Raw genomic sequence first — 12,533 nt, 5'->3', positions numbered from 1 at the left:
CAGTCCAGTTTGCAGAGGTCAAGTCTGAAAGGCCTGTGAGAGATCGCAAAAGAGATGCCGAGTAGGAAGGTGACACATTTCACAGAGCCCAGGAGAGTGTTCATAACTGGAAAAGCAAATGTAGATGTTCTCATAGAAAGTACATTCAAACCTTTGAAACTCAATCCAATACCACAAAAGTGAGTGTATTTGGTTTTAAAGGCGTTAGTAAATGAGAATGTCTTAGAATAATAGTATATGATAGATATTTAATAAATGTTAGTTATTAATATTCTGTTCTTTGAAGAGACAACTGTTTTAAAATGACTAGTTCTTATGAGATTATGGCCCTGATGTCCTCTTAATTAAGTTCCTTTTTGTAAAAAAAAAAGGAGTTGACAGAGCTATTCAAAAGGTTGTCTGCAAAAGAAATCAAGAGTGAAATAATTTTGAACATTTAAGCTTACTGCTATCAAAGAGAGAATTTGAGGTTGGTGGCCCCATAGCCGCCTAATGTTACACACACTGGACAACCAAGAAGTGTGGAGCTGGTTTAAGAGTGAAGAGTAAAATGAAAGTGACATACCAGATTATGTATCGATGTTTATATCTGTAACAACTTGATACATTAAAAAATAACACATTGCAAACTAAAGTGGGAAGGGAAATTTTTGTCAATTAATTGTGTTGGGGAAATTGGCTATCCTAAATTATTAGCATATAGCATCCTTACCTCAGATTTTACATCAAATAAATCTCCAATGGTTCAAAGGTTGTTTTAAAAAAAAGTAGATAAAATAAAACACTAGTTTTAAATGAATATCCATCTGCTTTTTGGCTCAAAATATCTATACTGTGCACACAAGCAATAAAGAAATAACAAAATATCAAAACATTTGTCTACCTAAAATGTTAAAGCTACCTTATTTTTGCCAAAAGCAATTGTAAAATTTGGAAATATATTTCAAAATATATGACCAAGAGAAAAAAACATTAGTATGTTAATACTCATAAATCATTAAGAAAAATAAACGCTAATAGCCTAATAAAAAACTGGGAAGAGACAAGAGTAGATAACTCATAGAATTAGAAGCACATATGTCTCCTCTGTCATAAAATGTTAAAACAAAAAATGTAAATATTAAAAATAGTCAGGAATTTTAAGAATACAAAATATTTGTTAATTCACAATAAAGGCAATACTCTTATACTTCCATAACTTAAATTCATAAAAATTTTCTTGAAAGCAATTTGACACAATAAATCCAGAGATCTAAAAGATGCACATGCTTTAGGTAAGTATACTCTTTGGAATTCATCCTAAGAACCCATCAAAAAACGTAAACAATAATTCTATGCTAAAGGATTTTTACTACAGTCATTTTTGTAACAGCACACAGTTGAAAAGCATTCAAAACTTTAAGTAATAGGCAATTGCTTGAATAAGTAATGATCAATACAAACAATGTTACATTATGTAATATTTTCAATGGCTACATAATATAATATTGTGCAAGAAGTACCGTAAAAAATTTTAAAATATATCTATATCTATGTAAGCATATAACATTAATTTATAGATCTATATATTCACAGATAATATATAAAAATAAAATGTTATTTCTTTGTGTTAATGCAATTACTTTTTTTTATATTTATGTATTATGTACTACTTTTCTTATATTGTATATGTAATTGGGTATAATACAATATATAAGAAGCATCTATATATTTACAGCTTTATATCTGTGCCTATGTTCTTACATCATATCAAGTATAATGTGGCTTAGTGGTTGAGCGTCGACCCATGCATGCACCACGAGGTTGCCGGTTCAATTCCTGGTCAGGGCACTTAAAAAAGAGAAAAGAAAAGAAAAGAAGAGGGGAGGGGAGGGGAGGGGAGGGAGGGGAGGGGAGGGGAGGGGAGGGGAGGGGAGGGGAGGGGAGGGGAGGGGAGGAAACTTAAAATTTTTTAACCACATACTTTGAACCGCATTAACTTTCATTTCACTATAGGTGGCTTGGCATTCCACATCACTGCTAAACTCAAGATTGTATTGACTCAGGATTACTCCTTAAATATGCAAGTTAATGTTCATCCTGTGCATGTACTGTTTCCTCTTAGTTTGGAATGTCATAAAAACAAAATTATCATATATATTTCTATTTATTTTAGAGAGAGAGGAAGAAAGAGGGAGAGAGAGATTAGAAACATCCAGGAGAAACATTGATCGACAGGCTGCCTCCTGCACGCCCCCTGCTGGGGATAGAGCCCAAAACCCAGGCCTGCGCCCTGATCAGGAATCGAACCTGCAACCTCGTAGGCATCCAATCTTTTTACCTGCCAAATATGGGAATCCTCTGGTTCTCCATTCCCTCCACCTCACCACCACTCTTTCCCCTTCTAGAGCTCTGCTCATACATTAAGACCAGACTAAAATAACATGCTTTCATTCTTCCTTGAAATCCACATACAACATCTCTTCTTTGATGTCACATTCTATATTTAAACATTTGCACTATTTGTTACTTGTTTCTAAGTTTATATACCTAAAATCACTGCAAGTCTTTGAATAAAAATACCAATTGCCCAAAAGGTTATTGAGCATTTACCTTCTCATGCAGGTATTTGCTAAATAAAAAATTGAGGCAACAGAGTGTGGTAGAAAAAAAAGTCTAACATTTGACATCTGACCAGATTTTATGATTCACAGTTCAGAATCTGTTTTGCTATTATACTGTGTTATTTATTGGATTTAGAAAGACTCGTAAAACTCCATATTTAAATTTCCAATAAAAGTGCTCTGATGTCTGCCCTACTGCTACTATAGAGTTTATTTATTTATTTTTATTGCAAGAAAGGCAAGATGAAATTGATACCAGCAGCAAATTCCAAAAGCCATCGATATCAAAACAACTCCTCATTGTCCTCACAGTTTAATACTGCTTTTTAAAAATGTTTAATTTCTGAATCATTCATCATTTTCAAAGGTCAGAACATTCATTCCAATAGCAACGGCTAGAACATAATGGAAGAATTTAATGAATGTGTTCTTTCAAATTTATTTGGCAATAGGAATTAAAACTGGCCACATTTCTTGACAAAGCATCTTAAATAATTAATATAATTTGATGCTTGAGCGAGGGGGCCTTGAAAAGAAAGTTCTGCTTAATTACCTTAGAATTTAAATGTTAAAAGTGATCTACTGAAACTAGTCATTCAGTGTGCAGTTGTACAGTGAAGTAAATATTTGGATCACTCTCACAGTCATGAAAACATCATTAACAGCTGTGCCATCCATAGTCAACCAACAATTGTTCGAGTTACTTTCCTAGGTGTGTACCTACACTCTACATAAGGATTAACATCTCAAAGTCAGAGTCAAGGTGGGGGAATGAAAAGTACTTAGAGTGTGTCATTTTCCATCTGGTTCTCGATTTAAAAGACTTTTCCCGCCCTGGCCGGTTTGGCTCAGTGGTTAGAGCGTCGGCCTGCGGTCCCGAGAGACCCGGGTTCGGTTCCCGCTAAGGGCACGTACCTCGGTTGCAGTTTGTCCCCGGCCCTGGTTGGTCGTGCGGGTGGCAGCCACTCGATGTGTCCCTTCACGTCGATGTTTCTCTCTCTCTCTCTCTTCCTCTCTCTCCCTCCCTCTCTATCTGAACAACAACAACAACAAAAAAAATAAAATAAAATAAAAGACTTTTCCCATTTGTTTAAGCCTGGCCTCTCCACTTCGTTGTCAAAGGCATTTACCTACTTTCCTTTCCCTTCCCTAAGCCTATTCAAAATAGGATACATCTGAGAATATGAAATTTAGAATTACAGAGACGGAAAGTACCCTGCCTTCAGCATTGCCCAGCATAGAGCCTTTGGGAGCTGTTTGTGAAAAAGAATCGTGTGTCCAGATGAAGTCATGAAATGCAGCTCACATATCCCCACCTTAAGATTCACAATGAAGATTACTATAGTAAAGATTCTGAGATACTTCTCAATAAAAAAAAATAAAATTAATTTAACTTTAACCCAGAAATTCACCAAATCATTTAACACACTATTTTTACTACATATCACCACTTTGACAATATTTAGGTTCTGCGGTTTACTTTTAAGTGGACTCTATTTGTAAATATACTTTAAAGGGATTAAATATTCCTCAATTCTTTCCCTCATTTTAATGAATTGAAGGACTTCTCAGTCCTTTTTCACCAGCTGAGTTAATTAGAGCTAGATTAGCAAGGCTGGCTAAATTAATTATCATGAAGGTAGAGGGAAAAAATGATCCTCTTATGACAAATATGGCTTATAACGACAGTAAACAGTCTTTTCTCCAATAAACATCCTAACAAATGTCGTTTCCCATAACAAACATGCTGTATCTGCTATGCATTCAATGTCTGTGCTCCCCCTCCCCCTGGAAATTCATGTGTTGAAGCCTGTTTCCCCCATGATGGCATCTGGAGGTGAGGCCTTTGGGAGGGAATCAGGCTAAGAGGGCGGAGCCCTGCCGAGACTGGTGCCCTTGGACGAGAGGCGTTAGAGATGGTTGCTTTCTCTGTACCACGTGAGGGTACAGTACAGACGAGAAAAGTGCTCTCACCAGACTCCTGACCTACTGGTTCCTTGGTCTTAAACTTCCAGCCTCCAGATCTATGAGAAATACATTTTAGTTGTTTGAGCCCCCCAGTCTGTGATTTGTTATAGCTGACCGAATCGACTAAAACAGTATCCACAAGGTTACACATCCAACAGGACTTTACACAAAAATCTATTAATTATAAGGTGACAAGATGAGATTAAATTTTATTTCTAGCATCTAAGCATTTTTTAAAGTTCTGCTTATCTATTAATTTCCTATCAAGAGCTCAAACCACCGGTGTGAGAAAGACTTCCAGTCATTCAATTCTCTTCATTAACTACCAGTTTAGCCTTAAGACCTCATATTCAGTCATCTTTTTTTAGCCACGGCTAAATTATGTAATATGAGACATATACATTTCCAGTTTGTACAAATCCTTATAACAGCCTATCAACATGTATTAAACCCCTCCCTTGTCCCTGACGCACTGCCGGGTGTGGGGCCGGAGCAGTGGAGTAGACGGTCTTGCTCGTGGGGCAGCTTACAGTCCTGGACAGAGCATAGACATATCAGTCATTAATAACTAAAATAAGCGTACAGCTGCTGTCAATGCTACAAACACAAAATATCTGGCCATGAGAAAAGTTCTAATAGGGACTGTGACCTAGTCAGGGAGATGAGGAAATATTTGCCTTGAGGAAATGGAGGGATGGGGAAAAGCCCAAGAGAGAGAGGGGATAGAGAGAGGAGGTCCAGACAGAGCCTGACCAAGCCCCGGGGCACAGACAGCACAGTGAACTGGAGGCCTTGAAGGCAGGCTGGGGAGGCTACTGTGGAGAGACGGCTTGCCTCCCGGGAGAAGCAAACTGAAGAGGCATTCTGTTATTTTAAGTAATGGTGTGAGAAGATCAGATATGCATTTCCCAAATCTGCCATGCCAGCAATTGATAAAGAGATTAGAGGAGGCCAGTGGTAAAAACAGTGAAAACACTTGTGCTGCTATTGCAATTGTCTACATTTTAAGGACTCAGATATGCGATTTTTTTTTTAAAGTTTATATGCTTTCTTGATATGTGGAGAGCTGCATATTTATTTATTTTTAATTACTTAATTAATTTTTATTACAGATGTCTCTCCTCTTCCTCCCATGGACTTCCTCCTCCCCACTCCTGCCCACCTCCGAGAGCTACGTATTTAGATAAATGTGATTCTCTTAGCCAGACTTGTCTCCATCTCTAGTACCTTACACAAGGGAGCCCTGTAAGAATACTAGAGGTAAAAAGGTGGAAATATTAAGCTTTTTTTTTTTTTTTAATTTGTTGTATTTTGTTTTTAGGACAGAAAGATAATAATCAAGAAAAGCTAGTAAAATGGGCTGGCGCTAAGAAAATGATGTTGGATCCCTAGTTTCTTGCTGACCCGTGTATGGCTTTCGCTGTCTATATGTACCTTCAGCTTGACTTACTGAGCTTCCACAGAGAGGGAATCAAGACCCTGGAGCACTTAAATGCCAAATAAAGGGCCATCTATCTTCACCGTGCTGACATTTATGAATTTACTCAGTGGCCTGAGCCATTTGAAAACCACCCTGAGGATCCATAGCTTTAGCCGTTTGTAATTTTGATGTCACAAATTTGAATCACAGAACTAAAAGGATAAAGTGACAGCTTACGTCTGCTTCTCAGTATTTATTTTTGTCATGTTCTACACTCGCTGCTGACTGTGTCCGGCTTCAGGGTTGGGGAACGTCTGGCCCGACAAACCAGCACCAGCTGACATCACACGCCTCACCAAATCAGCCTGACCAGATAGAGCAGGCTCATTTTTAAGGTAATAATTTTGTATGGCCCGTGAATGATGTTATAAATATCCAGATGGCGCTTGGCAGAAAAAAGGCTCCCCTGTCCCTGGCTGCAGGGCCTCTCAAAAAATGATTTTAAAATTCTTTGATTCAAAAGGAATTACTCTATTATTCAAAGATTTGGGTGTTCGTTACAGACACGTGACATTTATTTTAAATGGCAAGGTTTATTCTTTTTCATAAGGCAGGTAATTAGCTTGACATAAGAATAAAAGACTTTCAGTTATTTGCCACTTTTAAATTGTTATAATTTCCCATTTTACAAAGATAGTCTACATGATAGAAACACAAAAATTTAATTCTATAACGTTCTTGTCAATATTAAAGAAAACTGATTTATGATAAAGTAGTGAAAAAAAGAAATTAACAATAAAGAATTATAATTTCTCAGAGAAATTTATTCCATGGGAATTCTGGTCATGTAAAAATTTTTAAATATTAGTTACAGTAGAGATCCAGGCCTACTATCATTATTTGCATAGAACAAGTTTTGTTACCAAAATATAAAAATCAATTCTCCTGAAAGCTTTTTAAAATTGAATTTTAGTGTTTATTGGGCAAGAGGCTACCTTTATAGTTTAAAATATGTATACTGCCCTGGCCAGTTTGGCTCAGCGGTGAGAACGTTGACCTGTGGTCCAGAGAGATCTGGGTTCAGTTCCCACTAAGGGCACGTACCTCGGTTGCAGTTTGTCCCCGGCCCTGGTTGGTCGTGCGGATGGCAGCCACTCTATGTGTCCCTTTCACGTCGATGTTTCTTTCTCTCTCTCTTCCTCTCTCTCCCTCCCACTCTGTCTGAACAAAAAATGGAAAAATGTCCTTGGGTGAGGATAAAAAAATAAAATAAAATAAAATATGTATACCTACTGACTTCATTGGAATAGGATAGAGGTAATTTATACTTTTCAGCCAAAGTGATTAAAATTGCTTTTGTCCTATGATTGGAATTCTTCTCCATAGGATCCTCCTTGTTATCAGCATCTTCTTTACCTACGTGTTAATAGGCATAAGCCATTCCTGTTAAACATGCAAAGCCCAGTCAAAACACCATCTTTTCTGAGAAAAGGCCCATTAAATATTAGCGCCCACTTATTACACTGGTTCTCTGTGCCAAGAACAGTGTTCTGTGTGCAGATCCAGGGAAGAGCAGGACCTCTGCTTTCAAGTGCATATCCTAGTGAGAAAGAGAGGCTGAGAGCAGGTTGTGGCAAAACACCGTGGCGAACGATGCACACAGGATGCAGGGGAGAGACATTGGACTCGCCCAGTAGATGGTGGTGACTGAGCTGTGCCTGGAAAGGTAAACAAGCACTGGCATTTGAGGGAGGGAAAAGCATTCCAAGTAGAAGAAACAATGTGACAGAAAACCAGGTTTTGATTAAATTTTGTTTTAATCAAAGAACTATAAATAAAGGGATGTGTGGCTAGACCATGGGGGGTACATATGATAGAGAGGAGAAAGATGGATTTGGAGAAGACAGGCAGATCTTCAAGAGTTTGTAGGCCTTGTTGAACAGAAATATCAACTTTACCTTGAAAATTACGGGAAGTCCTCAAAGGGTTAAACCATGGTTAACACTGTAGCTTCTTAGGAGAAGGAAGAGACTTTTCCAGGTGAAAAATTTGCATTTGTTGATAACACTTATTAGGCAAATAATGCCACCATGCATTTTAGCATCCTTGTTATTATTGTCTTATTATCACAGAAGTCTTCAGATTTATAAGCTTTATCTTTTCAATTTGAGGTTAAATTTTAGAGAAGAACAATGACTATGTTTCCTTGCATCCTTAATAAAATTTTGCATAGTGCCTGGCACACATGTATTTCCTGAGCACACATTTTAATTCTAACTGAAATACATATAATTTTATTCAGAATAAGATTTCTGTGCAGATTTGGGGAAAGATAGTATAAAAATATTTAACTTGATATAAATATCTTGATGTAGATAGTATTATATTGATATTTTGATATGGATATTCATATTTATATTTATCATTGGGGAGCTAACATCATTAACTACCCATTATACCAAATATTGCCCTCATATGATATGCATACAATATGTAGTATATGCACAGGACACATTATATTTGTTAGAAATGATCATAGATAGCCCTGGCCGGTTTGGCTCAGCGGTTGGAGTGTCGGCCTGCGGTCCTGAGAGACCCGGGTTCGGTTCCCGCTAAGGGCGCGTACCTCGGTTGCAGTTTGTCCCCGGCCCTGGTCGGTTGTGCGGGTGGCAGCCACTTGATGTGTCCCTTTCACATAGATGTTTCTCTCTTTCTCTCTGTTCCTCTCTCTCCCCCCCACTCTACCTGAACAAAAAATGGAAAAATGTCCTCGGGTGAGGAAAAAAAAAAAAAAAAGTTAAAAAAAAAAAAAAAAAAAGAAATGATCATAGATACTAGGTTTAGAAATAATTACTGAGATTATTTTAAACATTTTGCAGATGAGAAAAGAGAATCAAAGAAGCTAGATAAGTTGTCTCGAGTCACAGCACTAGAAGTAGTACCAGAAGCTAGCTAGTAAATAGTTATCCCAGGATAGAAGTTGCCTTAATCGTTAGTCAGATAATGGCAACAGTCCTTTACAGAAATTAATTGTAACAAGCTTAAAGTCGAAATAGAGTGTCCTTTCGCTTTTGAGATGGTGAGACTAAAATCACCTTTTTCAATGAAGCACTAACAAAATAATCATATTGGCATTACATGTAGTTATGTCCATGGGTGGGGATAAGAATTGCTAGTCTCTTCTCAGTCACCAAGATGAAGCATGAAAGTTCCCTTTATACATTTCTAGAATCTTCCCACATTGAATCTTTGGGTGACCTCAACAAATTATTTGACACTTTGTTCTGCTTCTGACTTTAGTTTCCAATCTTGGTGTTCATTAGTCTTCAAGCTATCATGAGAGCCTGTGACCAAGATTTTGAAATGGTTTGTCTTTCTTAAAGAGACTGGGCATGATTTTCATATGGGTAATAATTATTATAATAGGATTTGCCATCATTCTTTGTATGCTATAGCTAAGCGTTTAGCTAAATCCTCTACATGGGTTTTCTCATTGAATATTTCAAGAACCCTATGAGCAGCTTTTAGTAATATGCCAAGTTTATAGATGAGGACATTAAAATGTAGAAAGTTAGGCAATTTGCTAAATACCGTACCATGAGGGAATAGAGGCACTGGGATTTGAAACAAGAGAGTCTCTGTTCAGAGAACTTCCTCGTGGTTCTTTATGCCCGACGTGGATTAAGGTATTGCAGGATGTATCAATATAAGAAGCACCACATATGTTTGGGAAATTTCCAGCAATCCAATGTGAGGGAAGGTCTTTTGGCAAAAGGAGACTATGTTGTCTCATCAAAGGACAAAAATTTATGAGAGATCTCTCGTCCATGTTATTAAAGTTCTGGTTTATAAAAATAAAACTCAAGGGTACTAAAGCAATCGAGAGAGCTCGTTGAAGCAAAGGTGAGACTGGTCACATCAGCTACTGTCCCCCAAAGAAGAAGGAAATTAAAGAAAAACAGAATCCAGACAACTTTTACATATATATATGTATTTAGTTTATTAAAATATTTTCAATTCTAAAAACCCAGTATGGATGAAAAATCATTCAGGTTTGTTATTGTTCTTGTCTCTTTCTCCTCCTAAATGGCCATTATGCATTAACTCTGGTATCTATTTCTAATCAAGGACACCAAGAGATTATCCTGAACACTATGCTAAGAATTGTTTTCTCAACAGTTATTCTCTCCATGATTCCATTAAACTCAGGAGCGCTTAGAAATTCTCCAAAATGAACACTAAAAAATCTTATTATAGCAGTCCAACTTTAGCTCATCTTCATTGAGTATCAAGTGAAACTTAGTCTCAGTTATTACCTCATTCAAATAATTCAATTGCCTCTCACCTGGAGCAGTCACTGATGGAACAGCTTTTGGTTGACCTCATGTCTGGCATTTCTCTTTTGTGGTAATTAAAACAATCCCATTGCATTTATTTATATATTACTTACAGTCCCTACAACCAAAGTTTAATTGCCCCATAACCTGTTTATGTTCTAAAGAGAAGAAACAGAGACTGTATGGATCGAGATGAAAAAAATCACCTCATAGCCTTGGCCAGTTTTGCTTAGTGGTTAGAGCGTCAGCCTACAGACCAGAGAGACTCGGTTCAGTTCCCACTCAGGGCACATACCTCTGTTGCAGTTTGTCCCCAGCCCCAGTTGGGGTCATGTGGGTGGCGACCACTCAATGTGTTTCTCTCACATTGATGTTTCTCTCTCTCTCTCTTCCTCTCTCCCTCTTGCTCTATCTGAATATGAATGCAAACATGTCCTCGGGTGAGGATAAAAAAAAAAAAAAAATTACCTTACAGAGGGCAGATGATAATTAGGAGAGAGGCCATGCTCTATTCTTACATATCATCATGTGATCATTGTACAGTAATATATTTATTAGCTTTGGGCTTGCAATTCCTTTCTCTACCCTGCTGTAGGACTTTACTTGTTAATTCTCAACAGAAGCAGCTGATCTTCATACAGATCCTACCTAGCCATCCAACATCACTGCAAGAAAATGACCAAAGCTGCACATTGAAGACTGGATAAGATTTTTATTGACAGAGAGAAAGAAAAGAGGTGAAACTCTCACTGTGCTAAGTGTTGCTATAAACAGAAAATAGTGGCAAGTAGGAAGCATCTGTAGAGAGAAGTGGTGAAAGAATGCTTAGGTTGAAATTATGCTGAATTTCCGTTATCAACCCAACATCACCACCACTGCTTTCAGAGATTTTAGATTAGAAGTCAATAAAGGTATTACTGTGATATTTGGCAGGAAGAAGACAAGGAGAGCCCATCAATGTTGAAAGCATTAACAGCCCCACATGGGCAAAGGTTGAGAATCCCCAATAACTACTCTCTTGTTTGCCTGGGTTAGCCTTTATGAATTTACTAGATGACCTTTAGACTCACAGGAGCCTCAGCAAACTCTTAATAACCTCCTACTCTGGTTTGCAGGCTTTGCTTGGTAGGGGAGGAATCTTAGAGTTTCCCAGGAGCAGGTCCTGAATCAGATTCAAATGCAAGTAGCTCTGTATGTTAGTAATCCCAACAAACACCAATATTGGAGTGGAGGAATCAGGGTAAGAAAGGGGAATAATAAAGGGTGCCCAAAATTGTGTCAACTCTGTGCGTTACTGAAGCTCAATCTGTTGGAAACTCTATCAGTGTGGAACTTGAACCTCAAAGTTAATCTGCCTGAGGAATAAAGGAAAAAGGACATTAGTATACCAATGCTCATTGGTCATTGGTTGGAAGTTGCTCTTGATAGACACCAATTTTTGTGTGTGAGTGTCTTATTTGGCCTACCAGAAGACTGTGAAGATTCAATTTGGTGTAATAGAAAGCTCTTTGGTGGTTGAACGTAAGCTCTTTACCATCATGGTAAGGCCAGAGGGGATATAGCCTTACCATACTTATCTGTCAATGATCTTTTTATCCTCAATGTCCATCTCAAGTAATCTTTGTGAAATCATTCCTAATTTCTTCTATTTGGCATTAATTATATCTTTAACTCTACTCTCTTAGCGCTTCTCTTAAAAATTGTTTTAACAGATCGGTCAATCTAATGAAGTAGCTGCTGCTCACAGTGTAACATGAACACCTTGAAGTCAGAGGTTGTGGAGACACTGCTTGACCTACCAAGTCACGTAGCATAATCTTTGCATGAAATACTGAGTGTGGTGATTTGGAAGGACTTGATGAGGCAGGGAATACAGTATTTATAAACCTGGGTTTTAAGACAGATATGTTTTAATCCCAGATCCTACAATTAATAACCGTATGTTTTCAGTTGGTGACTTAACTTCTTAAGAATAAATTTTATATGATAATATGGGAAAGATGCTGTGTATCGCAGGGCATTGTAATGATGAAAAGTCCTTTCTCTTGTCATATGTTCTTGTTCTTATTTGCTCTAGTAGGCAGAACCCTAGTTAAGGGGGGGAGGCTAAAGAAAGCAATTCTATACCTGAACAGGGGGGTTAAGCATAGGTCATGTTTACTACTGTTCAACTCCAAAATTTTACAAAATAGCACAAGGCATATT

The sequence above is a fragment of the Molossus molossus genome, unplaced genomic scaffold (assembly GCF_014108415.1).
Source record: "Molossus molossus isolate mMolMol1 unplaced genomic scaffold, mMolMol1.p scaffold_m16_p_13, whole genome shotgun sequence".
NCBI lineage: Eukaryota > Metazoa > Chordata > Mammalia > Chiroptera > Molossidae > Molossus > Molossus molossus.
Note: the sequence above shows the minus strand (reverse complement) of the source record.